Raw genomic sequence first — 5264 nt, 5'->3', positions numbered from 1 at the left:
AGAGCATTGTCAGGACAGGAACTTGGGTCAGGTTATCATTTTTATAATTGCATCCTAGCCTCTTCATTTTGAATATCCTGCAGTAATATATATTATGGTATTAGAAACATGGTAATACATAATACTTTTATATTATTTATAATTGTTATATTATACACATATTAACATATTACATATCATAATTATTTATAATTTACAAACACACACACACAAACTCACAGCCTACACAATGCTTACATCATGCTAAATATATGTATCTCTAGCATTTGTCACTTCCTTATGATGAATGTTTTTGAAGCATTTCTTCTTGCTGTTTGAAATCTCTAGTAAACTATTGTTACCTCCAATCACCATATTCTGCAGAGCATACTAGAGATTGATTTTTCTCTGCTATTTTGTCCTTCTTACTGAAAACAGATTGTTTTTCTCATAGGATATACTCTGATTATAGCTCATCCTCAGTCTACTCCTACCAGCTCTTCCCAATCCCCTCTCCCATCGGATCCACTCTACTTCTGTCTCTCATTAGAAAAAAAAAACAGCTTTCTAAGAGGCAACACCAAAACATAAAATACAATAATACAAAACAAAAACATCACAGTCAAGTTGGACACATATAACCAACAGAAGGAGAGGGGCCCTAGAGAAGGCACAAGAATGAAAGAGTGGGTCACTCTCACTACAGGAGCTGCATAGAAACCCTAAACTGAATGCTATAATATTATGCAGAGGACTTGGTGCAGACCTGTGCAGGTCCTGTGCTTGCTGCTTCAGTCCAGGTGAGTTCTGAGGAGCTTTGCACAGTGGATTTAGAGGTGTTGTTGTCTTGATGGCCTCCATTTCCTCTGTTCTTTCACGGTTTCTGCCTTGTCTTCCTAGGGGTTCCCTGAATTCTAAGGAGAGAGATTTGATTTAGGGATCCCACTGGAAGCTATGTATTCCCAAGGTCTCTCTCTCTCTCTCTCTCTCTCTCTCTCTCTCTCTCTCTCTCTCTCTGCATAATGGCATAATGTCTGGTTGTGGGTCTCTGTATTTCTTCCGAGCTGCTGCAGGAGGAAGTCTCTCATGATGACTGAATACAGCACTCATCTAGGAGTACAGAAGAACATCACTGAGACATTTTATCATTACCTTTTATTAAGACTAGAAGTAATTACTTTTGCCATCAACATCTGGTCTATCTAGTTTCTTATTCTTGCTCACCCAAACACTGTTGGGTATGGGTCAATCTCATGAAATGGGCCTTAAGTCAATCCACATCCTGGTTGGCTACTCCTATAAGTTTTCTGCCAGGTTGCCCTGGGTCATTTTGCTGGCAGGACAGCATTAGCGAGAAAGGCTTTGTGGATGGTTGGTGTTTGCCTTCTCTTACAGTAGGCTGAAGAGTATCTTCTCATATGAAAGACACTAGAATGTAGGGTGATGTATCCATAGAGGCAACAGCTCAATCTCTCCTTGTTACACATTGATTTTCTGAGACAGGATAGTAATATGTGTTTCTCTTTGAGGGTATTCAGCTGTGTAAAGTGTGTGGCTGTGTTTGTGTTCACCTGCACAAAGTTTGCTCTGAGGAGGTATTGGTTTAATCTCAAGTATTCAGGCATGCTACAAGCCCACAGTTTTCTTGATGTTTACTGAGACTAAGGCTAAGTAATTAGGTATGACTAATTTATTCTTTAAATTTGAATATTTTGACCCCAGGTAAAGTACTCTGTTCATCATCTCTCTCAATTTGAGTCCTCTAAGATCTGTCATTGTAATTCACTCTGTTGGTGTCTCTCTGGCAGGGTACATGTTCAAGATGTTCCTGGTGGACTAAGCCCTCTCACAGATCTCCTTCAAAAACACACTGAGAAATCTAAACCTTTAATGATATCTGAGAAGACATGCTGTTTAATCTTCCTTTATATACTTGTCATCCACACACAAAGGAAACAGAGTTAACAGAAAAAAGAAAATTTTCTTATATGAATTTAAGCCCAAGAATGTTGCAAATATGTCACGATCCATAGCTCTGATTACAACTTACTGGAATATATTCAGGGTCCATGCCCATCACTGAATGATCAAATATGTGCTATTCTGTCAAACATTGTCCTCAAAAACTTAATGATTCGCTTTTCAGTGCAAATGAACACAAAAGGACTGACTGTGGCATAGCTATGGGACACAATAATATGGAAACAGAAGAATATAGAGCAATCCTTGAACTTCATCCTTGAGTAGAAGACAACATTTTCCAAAATGTAGAGAACCACAAAAAAGATCATGAGCAGCAGGATGGTCCTGATGGCTCTTTGCTCTGGCGATGCTTTTGTAGAAACTCTGGTGCTCTGAAGATGCTGGGCCTGATTCTTGTGCCTCCATAGGAGAGCCACCATGTACCCACTGGACAGGGCCATGATACTAATAAGAAAGGCTTCCCTGATGGCCATCGGTGTGGAAAACATGCTTCTTCTGGAATAACTCACAGGTAGGAGTGAGCAGGACTGAGTAACATACATAAAATTATCTGAAGTCAAGTTAGGGGTAGCAATAATTGATACTAAGTAGTGACTGCTAAAGGACATATAGAAAACACAGAGGAAAAGAAAGGCACCTGAGATGTGATGGGGATATTTATGTTTAAACTTTGTTAAACGGGAGCTTCTAGGACTGAGAATGATGGTCCAAAGGATATTCAGAGAACAAATAGCACAAAGAGTGAGTCCCCTCAAAAATCTGTGCAAATAGATAAAGGACTGGCATGTGGTAGAATCCCATCTCCCCTGATATGTAAACATGTCCAGAACTATGAGGCCCATAGTTATAAGCAGCATTAGTTGGGTTAGGGACAAGAAAGCAATGTAAAGGTCAATGGGTTTGGGCCTGTTCTCACCAAGGAGCATGGAAAGGTGGGCAAAAAACAGGATACTGTTAGCTGAGATCCCAACACTCACTTCAGAGAACAAGGTGATTTTTATGTTTGTGTCAGTGTGAAGTATGTTGTCTTTATTCATTGTATGTGTGTAGGAAGCAAATAGCAACAAACTTGGGTGAAAAGTGAAAACTCTTCATTACAGAACATGGCCTTATTCACAAATGCCATCCAACACCAAGCTTGCACCAAGATGTATACCCTCTGAGTTCTACCTCAGAGTGTGACCTTAAGCACTCAGAGCTCCAGTAACCCCTTTGGAACATATGGAGGTCAGTCCTGTACCTGTGTGAGAGGACCCTAGCTGTGAAAGAGCGTGCTCTATACATACCCACTAAACCTGGAACTGTTTCTGGCACAGAATGGTCTCTATAGACATGTCAGCTGATGGTTTTCTCATGAAGTGCCTTGTCATGTGGCCTGGGAAAGAAAATTCAGCTCTGTTAATGATTGATCAGCTCTTTCCCTGCCTGAAGAAGATGATAATGTGCATATTGGAGACATTTTAAAAGTTTAAAAAATAAGTAATATATGCATTCACTAGCAATTACCAAAAAATAATCCTGAGACATGTTTCTTTCCTGTCATTTTTATGAAATGCAGGCTTTTATGTTCCACTGAATATAAACACAAGGAAATGGAGACAGAGGGGGGTGGGGGGAGAGAGAGAGAAAGACAGAGAGAGAGAGAGAGAGAGAGAGAGAGAGGGAGAGAGAAGACGGAAGAGGGCGGGCTAATGATCCTTGCAAAGGCATCACATTCTCAAACTCCTCAGGTAGTGATTGTTGTCTTCCTCTCTATATTGGGGTTGTGCTATTTTAGGATCACTGCAATATCTACAGCCATGCAAAACATAAGTCACTTAGGACAGCCAGGGGGTTGAAGGCAAAGGAATCTTAAGCTATACTCCTGGCATCATGGATTCAGGAGCTGGTTGCCCTGAAATCAGAGGATTCTTATTAGGATGGAGGTAAAGGTTGACAGTCCCTTTCTCTCACTAGAAACACCTGAGAGAGTAGCATGATGTCCTGTAACTGTGAGTACCAGTTTGTCAGCAGAGACACAGACAACAGCCTTGAACCACCTACCAGCACCAATCAGTCTTTGCAGGACATTCAACTGTGCCTATGTGAAAGTATGTAGAAAATTTCAGGCTAATGCATCATTTATACTCAAAGCATTCTAGTGACTAACAGCACTTCATAGAAACAAGCTAAAATGTTTATAAACAAGCTAAAAGCCTGTCTTCCCAAATGTTAGTCCTCACATGGATAACTACCCAACACAGAACAAGAGATGGGAGAACAGGACAGCCACTCCTTGCCATCAGAAAAATGATGTAAGAGAGAGACTTTTTGCACAATAGCTCATACTGCAACTTCTGCCTGTGTCCTTGAGATAAAACTGTACCATGCCTAAAATTACCTTTATATCCTGGTCTGTTATGTTTCCTCCAGAGACACCAAATGTTTTGTACATAAGGAAAAGACCTGTCTTTGGGAAATAGGTTTTGGGAGAGGAAGGAAAGGCTTAGAGGGTGGAAGAGGACAAAAGACACCTGGAGCAAGAAATATCCAAAGAAATACTGAGTATTCTTGCTAGTAGAAATGTAAAGACTTCGATAGCTCAAGAGCATGAGATAGCCCCAGTTCTGTATGCAGCCAGGAAAACATGACTGTAAACACTGTGTCATCCTTCAGTTACACACATCATAGGCAGCCTGAGATCCATGGCATCATCAATAGGCCTCAAACAAGTGGCCAGTGTTCACCACAACAATGACCTGACCTTGTCATCTGGGGGTGAGTATAGAACAGAATGGAAGAGGGAAACCTCTCTGCAGAGTCCACGGCAAGCTGAGTGCTTATGGCCCTGTGGGTACACTGCATCCAGGTAGGAGAAAGGCAGACTGTCTGCATCCTCCTCTATGACATGGCTTTAGCCTACCTGCACACTGGTATTGAGTGATTGTGTAAAGAGCACAGTTTAAGTCAGGTCTGAGCAACACGTTTCTGTCCTTGTGTTTCTGAAACTGTGTGCTTGTATTCATCATTGTCACAAGCTCACCCTAACCATAGCTCTCATCCTTGCTGTGCCTCCCTGTAGAATGGAATGAAGGTTTGGAAGGTTGGATTGGCTCTGCTGTATGAAATAAGGTTCTGTTTGGAATGGAGTTACAATGGGCAGTATTCTTTACCTAAAAATTCGACTTGGTCAACTACTTGGAAAACAGTGCGGGAGAAGCCACCAGTGACTCATACAAGAAAAACCGTCAGTAATCAGATGTCAGCAATGTGTCAAGAGAGGACATGAGGGAGAGAGACCTCACTGCCTGGTCAGGTGGGCA

The 5264-nt window shown here is 41.3% G+C and overlaps 1 pseudogene; it reads right to left on the bottom strand.

The window, feature by feature from the left end:
* Positions 1-2160: 2160 nt before the first annotated feature.
* LOC134478863 (vomeronasal type-1 receptor 44-like) lies at positions 2161-2999 on the bottom strand (annotated as a pseudogene).
* Between the last annotated feature and the right edge of the window lie 2265 nt (positions 3000-5264).

This window comes from Rattus norvegicus, chromosome 4, assembly GCF_021556685.1.
Source record: "Rattus norvegicus strain SHRSP/BbbUtx chromosome 4, alternate assembly SHRSP_T2T, whole genome shotgun sequence".
NCBI lineage: Eukaryota > Metazoa > Chordata > Mammalia > Rodentia > Muridae > Rattus > Rattus norvegicus.
Note: the sequence above shows the minus strand (reverse complement) of the source record. Positions and strands in the feature narration are given on the sequence as shown.